Source organism: Rattus norvegicus, chromosome 15, assembly GCF_021556685.1.
Source record: "Rattus norvegicus strain SHRSP/BbbUtx chromosome 15, alternate assembly SHRSP_T2T, whole genome shotgun sequence".
Classification (NCBI taxonomy): Eukaryota; Metazoa; Chordata; class Mammalia; order Rodentia; family Muridae; genus Rattus; species Rattus norvegicus.
The window spans coordinates 41,533,523-41,551,319 of record NC_141548.1 but is presented as its reverse complement, the minus strand read 5'-3'; the positions used below and the strand labels follow the sequence as shown (position 1 = coordinate 41,551,319).

At 48.1% G+C, this 17,797-nt stretch overlaps 1 protein-coding gene across 1 annotated transcript in view; it reads right to left on the bottom strand.

Moving 5' to 3' along the window:
• Xkr6 (XK related 6) overlaps positions 1–17,797 on the bottom strand; it is a 202,512-nt gene that overhangs the window by 118,950 nt on the left and 65,765 nt on the right.

Here is a 17,797-nt window from a genome sequence, read left to right as displayed (position 1 = left end):
GGTGCCCAACGCGCTGATACTAATTGATGTCTTCCTTCCATTGAGGCATCTGCCAGGCAGTTAACTCTGTATTCTTATTTGTCCTCATGCTCCATCCTCCCATCTGTCACTCACCCCAGGCTGCTCCTAGCCCAGGGGTTAGTTCTCTTGCTGTCCCATTTAAAGCACAAATTTGGAGTCTCTATGAATCAAGAAACAGTTGCCCAGCCTTTCTTGTTGGTCTTCTTCCTCCCCCTTCTCCATCAACTCATGGAAACAAATACTAGGGCTTTTGCCACCAAGTGTGGAACATCAACGAAGAATAATGGTTTCTGGCTCTTCCTCAGCGGGATAGAGTAGAGGTCCCGCTGCCCTTGACATACAGAGGACCAAGTGGAGAACACATATGTCAGAGTGGATAGATGCTGATGGTCCAAAGATTAGACAGCTATAGCCAGAATACCTGAATCATGCCAAGAGGCTGTCTGCCAGACTCTCCACTCAGGGTGTCTCATGCTGCCCTTGGCCTCATGGAACCCTGGGCTTGTCAGAAGCAGAAGCAGCCTCTGGCCCACATCCTCCCGAAGAGCAGCTCTCCCATCCAGATCCACCTGAAGCACGTCTCCTTCAAGGCCCTTGCATATCCCTGGCTGCTGCTAGTGCTGTCCGTCCTCAGGCTGAGTCTGGTCATTTGTGAGCCAGACACTCTCAACTCCTCCCACATTCCCCAACTCTAACTCTGCACATGAAGAATGTCTCAGAGTGCTAACAGCTCACTAACATTTTGGAAAGAGCATTCCAGACGAATCAATGAGCAAGTGAAATGAAGAAGAGAGGATCAAGTTCTGAGGTTTGGGGAGAGGGAGGCAGCTCTTACACTGTCTGGAGTCATCAATGCACAAATGCACACTGGATTTTTAGGAGTGTACCCATGCTGTGGCCCACCCTCACAGGAAGGCTAACTTTTTTTTTCTTTTTGTTTTTTTTTTTTTGGAGCTGGGGGCTGAACCCAGAGCCTTGTGCTTGCTAGGCAAGCGCTCTACCACTGAGCTAAATCCCCAACCCCACTAACTTTTGTAATATTAAAATTCTTATGAAAATATGTATATATGCGTACATACATATATATATACATATTTCACTTTTTGTATGTGTGCATGTACATGTACATGCCTATGTACAGGTATCTCACATGGGGGAGCCCCTGGATTCCATAAGAATGCATCAGATCGCCTGAAGTCAGAGGCCATCTGAGCTTCCGGATGTGGTGCTCTTGTCTGCCAGGCCTTCTGTCCACCCTCAAAAGAAAAACTTTTAGAGAAAACAATCCCAATCTGCTTGTGTTCTTCTAAGAAGTGACTGGAATAGGGGCACGTGCACGTACACACACACACACACACACACACACACACACACACACACACACAGAGGCTATGAGAGAACAAGGAAGAAGGCACTGCCTATAAGCCAATGAGAGAGGCTAACCTGTGCAAACCCTGACCTTAGACTTCCAGCCTCCAGAACGAGAAGGGCAGAAATGAAGAATGAGAAATGGCAAAGCCTCCCAGACAACTGCACTTGTTATAGGAGAGTAATAAAGGCAACATATTACATGACCCAGTGCTTGGGGAAAGACCCATGTGTACGCTCTTTGTTAACATGACAGAGTATCCATACCACCTCTATCAACACTGTGTCTGCTAGATATACACATTATTCCAAGAAATTGGACCAGAAAAATACATTTCCTCCTATGCTGCCCCCAAAGTCCTCTTGAAATCTAGTAGAAGACAAAGACAGACTTGTCAAGATATAGAGAAATGCTTGGTTTTTAAAACTACTCTGTCCAAAAGGCCAATTTGAGAGTTAAATGTTTGAGCCCAGAACATATTTCCCACGAATCTGTAAGTTCTGTGGTGGCCTCATATCTAGCCAGCCCTCTGACACCCAGCCAGCCAGCAGTAGTACTAATAAATAACCATCGTGGAGGCACTGGTCTCTCATGTTCACACCTCCTTCCGATCTAGTAACACCGGAGACACAGAAGGCCTGCTCTCTCCACAGCCACATGTCATCAGGATCTAGAGGCTACCATAGAGATTTGGGACTTAAAGACACACATCTCAAATGGAGGGAAGCAAGAGTACCAAGGTCTCATTTGGAGTGGAGTGAGGAAGAAAAATCTATACACTAGCCCATCTCCCCACTAGGGAAGGAAGCCCAGGCCACACCTACCAGGCAAGAACACACACATCATGATAGGAAGATGACAATAGAATGTCTGGATCATGCCAAAAAAAATGACTACAAGAGTTGGCAGCAGTGCACAATCAGCAAGGTATGAAACTGGGAGGGACAACTGTCCACTAGCTGCTGTCCAGGGTCCTGAAGCCATGGTGCTGTGGCATTCATGCGTATGTGTGTTGTGTTGTCTGGTAGGCCCAACGCTCCGATGAGCTCTAAAGCTGCATTAATCATGGTGAACGAAGATCACTTCCATGCTAGACATGGAGTTGACTCTCTGGGAGGCAGGAAATTATTTTAGAGGCATATTCTACCCTTGGAGGTCTCACACTCCAACCTGAGGAGAGGTTCAGTAATTAAAGACTGTGGTGGAAGGCAGAGTGGGGATGTGCCCTAAGGCTCTAATGGTCCTTGGGATGAGCCTCAAGCTTAGCCTGTAATGGCATGCATGCATTGTTCACCTGCAACAGGCCAGACCTGGTCTTCCGCTGTACCACGGGCACAGATCAATACTGATGAATTAAACTGATGAAAATCAATCCCAAAGCCAGGTTTGCTTTCCAGACCCAAAATTTCCATCAATAATAGAGAATTAAAAGATGCATTAGGTCCTGATCTCCACACTGCACACAGTTCAGTAACAGGTTGAGAGAAAAGATTAAGAAGTGGCAAGTCTTGCCAAGAAGTAGCAGGGGAGCCTTTGGTGGACTGGGAGGAACCACGGTGGAATGTGGAGTTCCATGGGGAAGTGTGACAAACCTCAAGTAGGCTCCAATGGGCAGAGGCTGATAGCCCAGGGCTCTGCTGCCTCTCAGTGGGTCAGGGAATCAAGCAATAGGTTCCAGAATGCTGCCAGAAAACAAAGAAGACATATGGCAAACACCCAGTGGTCTGTATGACTGGTTTGAGAAAGATGGCTGGAAGCTCCCAGTACAGGGGAGGGAGCAGACAACCTGATGTCCAAGTAGGGATGGGAAACAGAGCTGTAGGGACTGGGCCTCAGGAAGAGATTACAAAGGAGAGGCTGCATGCAGGCCCAGTGAGGAGAGTCTGAACAGCTGCAAACTGAAGCAGCTTCCAGAGTATCTGAGGCAGCTGTGCTGAGGGCAGAATAAGAAGCTGCAGTGTGGAGGTCCAGGATAAAGGAGACATAGGCAGAGCACTGGGGACAAGTGTATTGGGGCACTCTAAACCACCCTGGGGTTCCTGAGTGGCTCTAAGGGGCTCACAGGATCTGGCTGGTGGTACTACTGCTGAAAGCTAAGGTACAATGGAAGTGAGGAGGGAAACAAAGACCTGTTGTGTATGGATTGGAAGGCACAGAAGTGGAACTCACTAAGTAAAAGGTGGGTCCCGTTTACAAGCCACAGGCCCTCTGATGAGAAATCATCTTGATTGGTTGTGTTAAGGAAGAAGACAGAGGTTTGGTATGAAGGTCAATCATTGTATCTCTAGGGTGGACTGAGGGAAACCCACGTGACTGACAGTTATATAATTCTGATTTTGGGAGAGGGAATGTTCTGGAAGGGACTCAGTTGAAGAAGCAGAGTGTGAAAAGATCTGCCCTCAAAACACACAGGGACACTCTCCAAGGCAGGGAGCACTCCAGTAAAACAAAAGGGGGAGCAAGGACAAGTTCATTCTCTGACTAAGCCAGGACCTCCATCTACTTCTGCACCTGGCCATCATTGCTTCTGAGTGTCATGTCTCAGACTCAGGCCAAAATGCTACCCGAACTGGATTTTTTTGGTTCTCCAACTTCAGAAGGCATATCATGCTCACTTCTTGGCCTCCAGTCATGTAAGTCAATCCTTAAATATTTATCTTCATGTGCACATGTGCACATACATGTGTGTACATGTGAGCACATGTGTACATGTACATACATGTGTGTGCATCTGGGTGTGAGGGTTCCTGTATGTTCTTGTATACATCCACATGCCAGTGCACATGTTCCTTTGAAAATCCTAACTGATAACCTTGACACAAAGAATACAGACTTGAGTTTGCCCACTTTGACTAATCCTTTACTAGTGTTTTACTTAGTCTCCCCCTCTGCTATGGGAAGTTCCAGGCCAGAGTGTTAAGAAAGGTGTCTCAAGCAGCAGTCTACGGGTAGGCTGATTCCTCTTGGAGAAAGCTGAGTCTTAACAGCAAGGCTAACAATAGAGATGACCTGGAGTCCAGCCCTTCACAAAGCACTACAATCCTAGGAGGTAGGCCACACGCTGTTGTTCTCAATTTATTCACTTTAAAAGGTGACTTGACCTTGAGAAGATATTTACATAGCCATGCTCCCTAAAGGATGAGTCACAACACAAAACCAACTCTACTGTCCAGCAACGGCTGAGCCTTCAGAATGGGGTCTTTAGGCTGTGGTATCTTATCTGGTCTTAAAGCAGGTGGGTACCTAATATGCGTCACACATGGAGGAACCCAGAAGACACTGTACAGAGAAGTAAGCGACTCCTAAGAGAACAAACAGTGACTGATTGAATGTGGTTTCTAGGGCACTCACATCCCAGGAAACAGGGTGGGGCCCCCGAGGGCAAGGAGAAAGGGCAGCGGGTAAACGCTGATTAACAGGCTCAGAGTTTCGGAAGATTAACAATCTTAGAGATGGATGACGGCGTTGACAGCTGAGCATTTACGTAAGTGAGATACTGACTTGTGCACTTCTAATACTGCAGATGGCAAATTTCACACTACATGTGTTTCACCATATTTATAGCTTTTGAAATTTTTAAACGACTTGAACCTGTACCTTCTGGTCTACCAAATTGCTGCACCATTCACTGAGGCTGGATGAAGGAAGGAGTCACTGGAAAGGATTAGACAAGAGACTATGTCGCAAGTGGTCACTTGACCTTTGTCTCTTAGTTTCAACTTTCTAACCCGCAAAGCAGCCTACTACGCATTACTTATAGCCGAGTGTCTAGTTCATGGAGATAGCCTGTGCAAGCCGAGGGAAGGACAGGAGGAAACAGAGACATCCAGCTAGTACCCAGAGCCTCAATACAGATTGTCCATTTCTGCATCACAGGACAGATGGAAAGTCAGGTGTCCTATGCCTATTGTAACCTTAAATACCAACCACCAGGATGAGAAAGGCCAGCATTTATCAGCAGCAATAGTCTGATCATCTCCTTTGATCTGTCTGAATGAGGAGAGCAGTCCCCAGCTGCTGGGAAGCATAAGCATGCTTCTGGGTGCAGTATTTTTGGGGTCCCACTTGTCTCTGTGAAGGTCTCCTTTTCTGGGGAGCCACTTCATTTTTTTCCTCACACCACCCAGGAAGTACAGGCTTCCGTCGGGGACTGCCACAAGGTCAAATGGAATCTTGGACCTGGGGAAGACCTAATACTGGTGAATAATCAGTAAGGTTTCCTCCCTTACATGTGGCTCCATGTATTTGGGGCAGTGGATGGTGGCCCTGAAAGAACAGTACCTCTCCATCCATACTGCAGCCAAGAGTGGGAACATCTATTGGGAAAATGGTGACTAGGAGTGGATACATGGCACATGCAGCAGCCCTAGACACAGGCCATGAACTTCCTAGAGGAGGAGACTTTCAAGGTCAGACGAGGAAAGCCAGGCAAGGAGCCTGTGGTTCTTTCCCTCTATCCCCTCTAGAAAGTAAAACCCTCATCTCCCTGGGAGGAGTTCCCATCATGTCTTCTCAGCTCAGAGAACGCATCTGGGCACGGATCCTGGTCCCCATAGCAACCACTCCAGTCTGTGTCAGCATGAATGCAGGAGGCTGCTACATCTGTAGGAGGGGGAAACCCCTCACATATTCCTCAGAACTGGGTCCCAGAAGACATTAAAGACAGAGTAGAGCCTAGAAGCAGCCCTCCAGTGCTCACCTATGTGGCCTGAGCAGGGCCTGAGGTGCAATAAGGAACCAATGGGTCAAATGAGAGGAAACAATGACCCTTCAATAGAAGAGCCTCAAGTTGATCTTAAGCTTGACCCCCAAACCACCTTAGACCATTGTGCTGCCGGAGTCATCTGGGGGAACATCACAATCGTCCCTGGCTCATTACATGAGGATTCATTGGATCTCACTGAGACTACTGGGAGGACGGGCCTATTTTCAATGGGAAGGACAGGCAGGGAAGGAATTCCAGCGGGAAAAATCAATCTCTCTCTCTCTCTCTCTCTCTCTCTCTCTCTCTCTCTCACACACACACACACACACACACACACACACACACACACACACACACACACTGAATGTCTCATTCTTAGTCACAAGGTTTCAACAATGTCAACAATGACTGTCAACACCAGGGACCTATGAATGACTGAGTGATTGTCACCATGACACAGATAATAAAACGAGGCCCAGAGATTTCCTAGGCCACAGGACTTTTAATACTGGTTCCATGATACCAACCAGAGTGACTGTGTCCTTCTTCCCACGTCTCCCCACTACCCCAGTATAGTACCGACTCCATCAGGGAGGGCTCCATGAGCTCCACGAGCTCTGGCTCTTTGAGATCTAAGGAAAAGACGGAAACACCAGGCCATCAGATAGTTTTTGGCATCTTTTGAGATATCCTTCACCAGACCTGGAGTTCTTGACCCACAAGTGGTGAGCACTAAAGACAAGAGCTGGCTAGTCTACAGGGAGTGCCTGGCCGCTGTCTTGGAGAAATCACAAGAATGGTCCTAACATGGAAAAAATAAGCCAGAAGATGAAATGTCTGCCAGCCAATATGCCCCAAGTGCTAGACCCCAGAGCTCAAAGTAGACAGCAAGCCCACGGTAAAGGACAGCTTGCTGACGGTGACCGATAGCTTGTCATCCAGCAGTCCACTCTCGCGGATGGGGTGACAACTAAACATACTATCTGATGGCTAAATCAAACAGCTTGGAGGTTACACCAAGACTTCCAATGGAGGCAGCAGACAGCTAGAACAGGACACAGGACTCTGGCAGACTTTAAAAGTCTCACCAATCCTTTAGGAGCAGGGAATGGACACAAAGACCCAGAATGCTTTCTAGTTACTGCTGCCGCTTCTTCCTCCTCCTTCTCCTTCTAGGCAGAAAGGCACACACTCAAGAAAGAAAAATGGGCCTCAGCATGATGGGTGCTACCATACACAGTCCTTTGTTCTGTATGCTTGCCCACGTGGCTAAAGGAAGCGCATTCATTGGACGGATAGAAGGCGCAACCGCTAACTAAATAGCAACATGACCACATCTGGGTACACTCAGCTTGTCAAACAACAGGCTCCACAGTGTGGCTTTTACCAGGAAGGAAGCAGAGATCGGCTTCTGACTGAAACCAGTAAGGCCAGCTGCAGACCACTACATCCATGGGCACTATCTTCAGGACAAAGAATCTGTGTGTAAGAGGAATTAAGGTGCTCGCATCAGTCTGGAAACCTACACCACACCACCTCTGGGTGCCCCTTGATAGAGAAAACGTGGCTGGATCCAGGAGGAGGGGTGAGTAAGAAAAGGCAGACAACTGGTTTATTTTGAACATACCTTGCAACTTTGCTGCAAAGGAACAATGGCATTGTGGTGGGAAGCCGGTGCCCAGCCCACCTTTACCTCATAGCATGATGAACCATTTTAAAAATCAGGATGTAAATTTGGTTCCATAGTAGACTGTCTAGTATGCTCAAGGCTGTGGGGTTCAGTTCCCAGAACTGCAGAAAGAAGGGTGAAGAATTCATAATTACAGAAAGTCCTCAAACCCCTTGAAGAAGAAAAATGTCCGTTTAAGAGCAGCACCCTTCATGGGTGCCTGTTTGCAAACATTCCTCCCTGCTACAAGGCGGTGGTGGTGGGGAGGCCTATTTCAATTCAGCATCTTATTTCTCATCTTTCCATCTCTTTGTAGATATTGTATGTATGTGTGTATGCATGTTTGTATGTGTGTGAACATGTGTGTACATGCATTCAGGTGTCTGTGCATGTGGAGGCCTGAGGTCGATGTTTGGGTACAAACCTCCCTCATCCTTCTACCCAACTCTTCCAGACAGGGCTCCCAGAGTTCGCTGACACCGCTCTTCTCACTAGCCTGCTCCCTCAGGGGACCCCATCTCCCCCTTCTAGTGGCTGGAATTACAGAAAGGCCATTCCATGCACTCAGCATGCTTAAACCACTGAGCCAGCCCCCTTAAACTGAGGACTTTTTTCTTATTCTTTTTTCGGTTGGAAATCCTGGGCTTCTTCAGTTACTTGTGTCCTTATGACCAAGCGGCCTCTCAGAAAACTTCCAGGAGGAAATACCTTCTCACACTGCTTGTCCCAAGTAATGGCATGCGCCAGGCTGGGATCCAACTCTTCATTAAAAAAAAAAACAAAAAAACAAAAAAACAAAACTTTTGGAGGAAAATGAAGAGAGAAATATCATCCCATATTACAAGAGATCAGAGATAATTGTTGGGGCCACTTTGACAATTTAATTACTCTGTCCCTCTCATTCTCTAAACAGCAGAATTCTCAAAACTTCAGAGATGTCAACTCTTGTCACTGCTTTGAGTCTGTCTCCAGCTTGTTGTTATGGTAACCCCTCCCTCCCCCCTCCAGCTAGTCTTCAGAACCATCTGCTTAGCCTGCTTCTGTCCAGTTGGTCTCATAAGCACGCATCTTGTGTGGGAAGTACATTGGGGGAAGGCTGGAAGCCTCTGTGTAAGGAGAGTCTCAGTCTGGTTAGAAAGAGATGACCTCAGGAAGAGCATCAGCCTGGGACTGCCAGGTCCCGCTGAACGGTTTACCCCACACAGGCTTCACTAGGCGCTGTCTCCCTCTTGGACTAGCAGTTTGGAAAGGAGAGTAGAAGCTACAGGCACTCTCATTTTACACAGAAGGAACCCAAGGACCATGGAATAACATAGATATGATAAACACGGGTACCAGGCGTGCCAAGGACAAACGATTGTGAAGAAACTTGGCAGCCTGTAGCCATCTGGGACAACGTTCTCCACTGCCAAGATCTGGGTGCCGTGGCTGATTCAGAGCCTCTGGTCCTCAGCTGCTTCGGAGGTTGTGGGACCTGCCTGGCAGGGCTGGGATACTCTGAGTCAGAAAATGGAGAGTTATAACCTAGCCTTATGTCTCTTCTGCTTCTTCATCTTCAAATCGGGAACAGGCTCCCAGCGAGCGGTGCTGCGGTGGACAGAGGCCAGGAACAGATCTGCCCTCAGCTGCATGCCTACCCCTCGACAAGATAACCTCTGGGGCTGTGAGCCAACGCCCCGCCCCTGCATTATTTGGGTCAAGTTTTATGTCACATCAGTGAGAGACGTAGCCCTCTAAGTAGAGGCAGAACCTCGGCCTCCATGCACAGCAGTTTTCTGCTCACCTAGAGGCCTCAGAGGGGCAGCCCCTAGCTCTCTGGGTTATCCAACTTAAAAAATGGCAGTTTTGATGAAAAGCAGTCACTGCACTGGGGAAAGTATGATGGAGTAAAGCATTAAAGGCACACAGAGAAAGCTACTCCCACTAAAAACAAAAGGTACTGGAGAAATCCAGAAGACTGACTTTAACGTTGGCCTGACCCCCACTTCCTCACACATTAATCAGTCAAATGGGATAAATCTATTCCTGCCAGGGTGAAATTACACATCCCCTGTGATCCAGTGTCAAATAGGTTATCTCTTGATTAAGGTCTTAGCATGAATAAGACTTTTATTGAAATGATTTCCATTATCTGTACAGCAGTTCATCAGGAATAGATTTGGCCCAGCATCTCTCAGATATGATTTGATCACCCATCAAAATGTGGCCATTTAAGTAACTTTAATGGAGAAATTAAATGTATCAGCCTCACTTCCTCTCCTGGGGCTGTAGCCTTTCAAGAAACTCCCGTGCCAGCAAGTTCAGACAAGCCAGTGGTGGGGCTGCCTTCAGCCCAGACTCTTTCCTACATCCTGTGTACCTCTCCTCCATACCGTGTTCTGATATCTGACTTTCTCTCTCTCTCTCTCTCTCTCTCTCTCTCTCTCTCTCTCTCTCTCTCTCTCTCTCTCTTGCGCGCGCGCGCAAGGCCCAGGCTGGCCTTGAACTCACTTTGTAGCCAAGAATGAATTGGATTTCTAGTCCTCTGGCAGGGAGATCAATTGGCAGAACAGCTTGCTGGAGACTAAGGGCAAGAAGGAAATGCTGGTTCACTCCTGAACCTTTGAGGAGTTGTGGAGCTGCAAGCGTACACTTGGGTGTCCAAAGTCATTTGGTGCTGCAGTGGACAGTAGTCGAGCACATCATTGGAGATCCTGAGAGGATTAGTTCTCCCCTGGCAGGACTGACCAAGCATTCCTTCTCACTCCTGCTCTCCAGGAAGCGACTCTGCTAAATGACCTCCCCACCACCTCACATGAAGGCTCCAGGATTGTAGAGCCTGGAAAGCCATGGCTTCTTTGTGTGCATGTCCCTGTGGAATTCACACTCCCCACTGGGCTATCCTGTCCTTGCCCCAGGTCACAAGTTTCCCTACCAAACCCCGTGACTGGACTGCAAAACTCAGCCAGGGCTGTGTTTCCCTTTGGGTGCTGGGGGTGATTCTGAGAGGACAAAAGAGCTACTCAATGAGGAAAAGACAGAGAGCTGAAGATGTCCATCTCAGCACTGTTGTCAAACAAATGCTGTGCGAGTGGCCCGGGGTTCAGGGAGACACAGCTACTCTGCAGCAATGAGAGCTCTCACAAGATGTCACGGCAGTGATCAGGAGCCAGGGGAGGGGTTCACAACTATTAGCTCAACACCCAGAAAACCGAGACAGGAGGATTGCTGTGAGTTCATGGCCAACCTGGGAAACAGAGTGAATTCTAGGTCAGCTTGGGCTACAGAGACCCTGTCTTAATTGATGAATTAATCAACCAAATAAGCAAAGAGACCCAGTGATTAGGAAAACCACACAGCCATGTAGGAAAGTGATCTGAACACAGAATTTTATGCTCATTGTGGCTACAATTACAAATTTTAAATTATTTGTAAGGGCTGCAGAAACTAACTGAAGTTCTTAATGGCTAGGAGTTACATTTTTTATTAAATCCTCCTATCATGTTGTGTTATATTTATAATAAATAATATTTAATAGAAGCCCACAGAGCTGGAGATGTAGCTCAGTTTGGTACAGTGCCTGCTTAACATGCAAGAAAACCAGGGTTCGATACCCAGCGCCTGTAAAACATGCATAGCAGTGCACACCCATAATCCCAGAAGTCGGAGCGTGGAAGTGGGAGACTCAGAAATCCAAGTTCATTCTTGGCTACAAAGTGAGTTTGAGGCCAGCCTGGGCTATGTAAGAGAAAGCTAAAGAGAGAGGGGGGAGCATGGGCAAAGAAGGAAAATGGGAGGAGGAGAAGGAAGAAATTAGAGGGTGGGGAAAAGAAGAGGGGAAGAGAAAAGAATAAAAGCCAAATGGAGAAGCCCAGAGAGAACAGCTCCCACGTGGGGTTTCTCCTAGCCTCTGCCCTGCCCCCTGCCTTATCTACCACGGCCTTGGGACAACCCTCCAAGCACATAAGCACACATTGCATTGCAACCTTCAGATACTTTCCAGATCTGGCTCCTTACAGTTCTGTCCACCCACAGTCTGTGCTCATTGCTACACTTTATTCTCGACCATCAATATTTTCCAAACCCAAGGAGTTGAGATCTGGTCTGGGCACCACGTGTGGACAGCCTCTCAATAGTGAGAACAGATGCACCATGGGCAATCTCAGGCACTCATGGCTTTCCTGTGCACAGAAGCCAGTGGCTTATTTTCAGGCAGGATCCCAGAATTCAGCTATATTTTACGTTGCATTTTAAAATAACGCTCTCAAAATACAACTCTCCTGTGTCTGTGAATTACGCTATTTGCCGTAGAGCATACCCTAATTTTGGAAGGGGAGGGAAAAAAGGCAAATATTTATTCAGAAAGTGCTTCGTATTTACATAGCACCTAACGCTAATGAAACATCCTCCCCGTCCTAATGATGAGATTAGGGTGTATATTTAGAGCTCCACCCACCAGCCTGCCTTGCCTCAGTCGGTCCAAGTCTGAAATCAGCTGTCAGGCTTCACTAGCTCTCAGCGTTATTGTGTGGGATCTATTTTACTCCCTGCTATGAAGAGGCACTTGCTAGCAACATTCTAGCTTTTTCTGAGGCTCAAAGAAGCTTCTCCACTCTGTGGGTGCTTGGGCCCACTGCCAACCTGAAGGGAAAGGAGAAGTTCTGCACATTCAGTGGGGGGACTTGAGTCCTTCACACATCTGTAGTTGGTCAGCTTCTAAGGCTGAATGGTCTAGAGAGAGCTTCAGAATAATGAACCTCTCTGTGGGATACGGTCAACCTTCCTGGTCTCAAAGGGTCCATTGCTGTCTGCCTCAGTAGCAGCCTGCTTTGTCTCACTGCTGTCATCCTGCCTGGATGGCCTTACCCTGGCTTTCTCTGGCCCCTTAATAACTTCACCATCCTCCTTTCTGGCCCCTTCCCACTCTCCTTCCTTTTGTCCCAGGCCAGCATTCACGAAACTCAAACAGTGCCAGCACTTGCTGCATCCACTGAGCTCCACTGAGAGCTAAGGGCAGGGGCCATGGCTCATCTCTGCTGACAGGCCACATTAAAGCTCTCTTTCAGCAGGTGTGCCTGTTCTGTGTGGCAGTTCCCAGGCACACAAAACCCGCTACAGGGAAGGCTAAACAGTCACTTGTAAGGCGCAAAGGTGGAAGATAGGTGGAGACTCAGAGAGGACACTAATTAGCCCTCGTGTCAACCTGAAAAGCTGGTTTTCCATATTTCATAGATAGGATTACAAAATACCTCCTGAGGTAAATAATGTTGGTTAAGGGCAGGAGAGAGGTATAAGTGAGTGGTGGTAGGCAATGGGGCCACTGCAATGGGAAACCATTGCCCCGAGCTGACTAGAAAAAAAATGCTTGTCAGAGGTTAGAGCTACTGATGCCCCCCTTCTTCCAACCTTGGTTGGCCATGGTGACAAGCTGATGTGCATAAGGCCCAAGAGCCTGTGCCTTGGAGTCTTGCCTGTGGAGCACCAGCACGGAACAGGGAACAGCACTGACTGCCGGTCTCCTCCCCTGTACACTTCAGCTCACAGCCATAGCTTCCAAAGGACAGCTTCTTGGAGTATGCTCACCCAACTCCATGCCCCAACTTCTGTCAAAGGTCTCCCTGCTGCTCTGTTGGACAGGTGTGAACAACTGCCACAGCCTGGCACGTTCCAGAGTGATGTCACACATCTGCTGCTTCACACTAGTTGGAGCCTTGGTTGGCATCCAGATGTTTGCTGCATGTTAAACCCGCAGAGCCTGCCTGCCTGCAAGGAAGGCCTAGGAATCCACATCAGAGTCGGATGGCCACGAGAGTCACCGCCCAGGGTTTGAACATCCAGTGGAAGAGTATGCCTTCTCTTCAGGAGGTGGCCTGGATCTCCTGAAGTATCTCACAGCCGTGACAGGCCACCGGTACACTCATGTGAAGACTAGGATCGAAAGTCGTGTGTGCTTCGAAAAGACTTTTTAAAAACAAGAATCCGTATCACGGACCTTCATTCTTGTGAATATACTGTCCCATGGTTCATGGATTGTCCCTTAAATGTAGCTTAATTTTTTAAGAAAGGAAGACCTCACTGTGGGGGACACAGGTGAACTCAGAAGCCCTGGGTACAGAAGTGCCCAGCACATAGTAGTTTTTCAAACAGTTATAGCTGTGTTATCTATTAATGGTAGCCTGTGGCTGTGGTGGCCTTTAAGTGTGAGGGGTTGATCAAAACTGTCCCTTGTCATTGATTACTAAGCCATGGAAAGGCACCCCAATGGGATAACATTATAGCCTGCCCAGTCTGCATGAGGGCAACCCTGGACCAGCCAGTCTAAAATTTCAAAGAGGACAGAAAGCTTCCAATGCGGCTCAGTTGAGTCCTGTACACTAGAAAGAGACATGTTTAGGTTAAGTGACTTGCCTCAGCTACAAAGCCACTCCCCAGTTGGGGCCCAAATCAAATTCAGGTCTTAGGTATCCCACTGGTTGTATCTCTTTGCTAGATTCTGCTGGCTCTCTGGTGAAAGGAGAAACTTCAAATAAAAAGTAAGCATGGTCACTTGCTCTTTACTGATGGAGGCAGTGCTGTGTCTGCTGCCAGCATCCTCTGAAGAGAATTAACTCCAGAAGCAGCCACAACAGAAGAGAGGCCCTGGAGGTCACTTGGCAGGTGCTGCCCTGCAGGGATCAGTTGTGCCCTTCTTTGGGGGATCTCCAGGGAATGGCTGCACTGCCAGTTTCGTGAAAGTTGGCCTGCTACCCACACACCTCTGATGTGGTACGTTCTCTAGAAGTCTCCCTGCATAGCTTGTCTGCCTCGTGCCTGCAATACCTTCGCGTCAGGAACAGTCTTCAGCATTGGACCCATTAAATCTACCCCAAGAGAGACACTGAGAACTGTCTCAGTGAAGGGCACCTTGGGTGCTCACGCAAGTCCACAACCTATACCTACTCCCTCCCCTACTTCCTTGCTTAAAGAGATCTGATCTTGACCTTTTACTCCTTAGAAAAAGGGACTGGGGGTTGGGGATTTAGCTCAGTGGTAGCGCGCTTGCCTAGGAAGCGCAAGGCCCTGGGTTCGGTCCCCAGCTCCGAAAAAAAAGAACCCCCCCCAAAAAAAAAAAGAAAAAAAGAAAAGAAAAAGAAAAAGGGACTGATCAAGTAGGCAAACTCTAATTTGTTTCTGACAATCTCATTTCTCGTCCCAGGAGCCTACTCTAAACACGAAATAGGGTGGAGCCCAGACAGACAGACATGGTAGACACCCACTGAGGAGAGGCCTATAAATGCTTCCTCCTTACAGGGGCAGGGGGGCTCTCCCACATCATCCCCTCGTTGTTATGTCTCAAGAAGATACAGTAAGGGAGCCCACATGACATTCTAGGGGTGGCAGAGCAAACAAAGGTGGAAGGAGCCTTTGTCTCTTGATGTCAGCATTGAGCTACCAAATTCAACTCTGGTGTTGCTGTGGTAACGTCTTGTTAAGTGATATTATCCATTTTCCTTATCTGGCTGACTAGGAACTGCATTTTCCATGTTTGTGGCCAAACCAACCTAAATTATTGCCAATCTCTTCTCAATGCAGTCTTAGCGCCTCATTAACGAGACAGACTATTGCTAGAGCCAACCTCCAAACTCTGTATTAGGTCAGGATGTTAGACCTTAGCATAGCACTCTGCGTTCTGGAACTTCTTAGATGAATGGAGAGTGCACTGAATTCCTTGTCTTCTACATCAGAAACAAAAATAGTGGTCCCATTGCAAATGGGAAGTGTTTTCATGACCTCCCTTGGGGAACGCAGGAAGGGGGAATTTAGTGCAGTGTGAGGCACAGCCTGTGACACGGGAGGGTCTTGAATGAACAAGGAACTGCCGCCTTCTAGCTGTGTGACCAGCTGTGTACATTGCTGCCAACGTTTCTGCAACTTTTTGCTTAGTCGACTGCAGCCAGGGACAGCAGACTCGATATAGCAACAGTGTACGTATCATATCCTACAAGACAGGCATTGTCCCAGCACAGTTCACAGGACAGTTTTAGGAGGCTCATGGGTCCACGAATGGGACATATGTGTAAACCCTCAGTTAAAGAAAATTACTGAAAATTTGCTTTCCCAAGAAGTAAGCTGTTCTCCATGATCTCTGTGATACAGATGCCAGCTGCAATTTTGCCTCCCAGAAAGGAGACTACCTAGGCCCCAAGGTAGTTTCCTTATCTCATGCAGGATTTAGTGTCTAGGGCCCCATTTGTTCAGTTACTTTACTTACATTCTGAGAGCCTTCAGTGTTCCCAAGGAGAAAGGGAAGACCCAGGAGAGGTGCAAACAATGACAGTGCAGAGAGTACTTAAGATGGGGCTAGAAGACTGGGGAGGGGAACTGGTAGCTGAGACCACAGCTGAGTCCTGGGTTCAGGGGGACCCTGAACATATACACACACTGCCAAGGGAAGGAAAGATGCTCAGTTGTGGCTGTTTTCTTGTCCTCACAACACTGGGAGGCTGGTGAGCTTGCCTGGAACTGCACAGACAACAAATATCAGGGCAGGGTTTCCAAGCCAGGGTGTCTCTGCAAAACCAACTTTTCTCCCACAGTGATGCAGTGATGTGGGGTGTAGGCTATCCCACAGCATTCTGTGTCTCCGAGGAGAAGTGCCACCATGCTTACCTCTCAGAAAGATTGGCTGGGGGAAATACCACAAAGATGGGTCTCCTTTTTCCACTCGTGATTGGAGCTGGGCAACTAAGACTGGCATGAAAGAAAATTCCCCAACTGGTAAAGGCTCGCAATACACACACCCGCCTCATCAGAAGACAGAACCAAGTCAAACACAAAACAATCTGATCCCTGAATGCTCCTCTAGAAACTTGGGCCACATCTCTGTCAGCATCTATATGACAAGCTGGGTGGATAATCTTCTGTTATGGCAAGTGACAAGTACACCAGGCACTGCTCCTGCTAACCAGGCTGGCCTCAGTACTCCTGGAATGAATTAGAGTTCAGCTCCCCAGCCCATGGGAACATGGGTTCTGATTGGCGGGGGCCTTGTCGTCTGGGTCCCTCAGGACATTTGCACCTCAGCCTCCAAGGCCTTTCCAGGCACTCCATTCAGGCTGACATGTGTAGTAAGTATCCAGCCGGCCAGCCCATGACTTCCCTCGTGCTAGCTGTGAATCCATCACTCTGCAAAGTCTTTAATGTTGTGTTTATTCTTGTGGCACTTCAAAAACACTACTGGCAAAAGGAATAACTGTAGTTTATATTCATCTTCTGTAGACAGTCAAGACTAGGCAAACAGACCCTTTCTAGAATCGAAGGCAGCACTGTATCCTACACCATATGAAGGCCCAACTGCTACATCGAACTGGTGAACAGATCCCTGGGGAAGGGTTCTGAGAAGGAAGGGTTGTGTAGTCACAGAGTGCAGCAGCAAGGTGCACAGATGGAGAAACTGGGGTAGGAATATACCTACATACTGAGAGGGTCAGGAAAGGGCCCAGCTGAAAACAAAGGGACCCCCAGCTAAGGGCAAAAGTAGTGTCCTGGATCCAAAGTATTGTCACGGTGGCCATAATGCAAAGATAGGACATAGAGGGCTTCAAGGTGTTTCGAGGCTCATTTCAGTGTTTAAACTGCAAAACGCTGTTCTGTGTTCTTTGTGATCCACTTGGGAGAGATGTCTGGATGTGTACACAGCTCGTGGTCCTGGGAGAACACTGGCTGATCCCCGGAAATCCCACTCCTCAAGCCAGCTCAACTCTACTTGTCAGGCAATTACTGGGCCCCATCAGCCAGGGCCTAGCTGGCTCTGCTTCCATTACTAACTCACATTTAATTCTCAGGCCAACAAAATATGCATCCAGAGAGGGAAACAGGGAGCAAAGTGGAGGAAACAAGCGAAGGTTTCTTCTTTGGTGAGCAGAGTTCAATCGTTGAACACAGGCACGGTAGGACTTAGTACACGTCTGTAATCTCTGTTGATTCCTTGTCTGTCTGGCTGAGGGCCACATCCGCTGGGCTCCAACCCATGGCAGAAGTGCTGCCTCGATCCAGTCTTTCCTCCTTTGTTTTC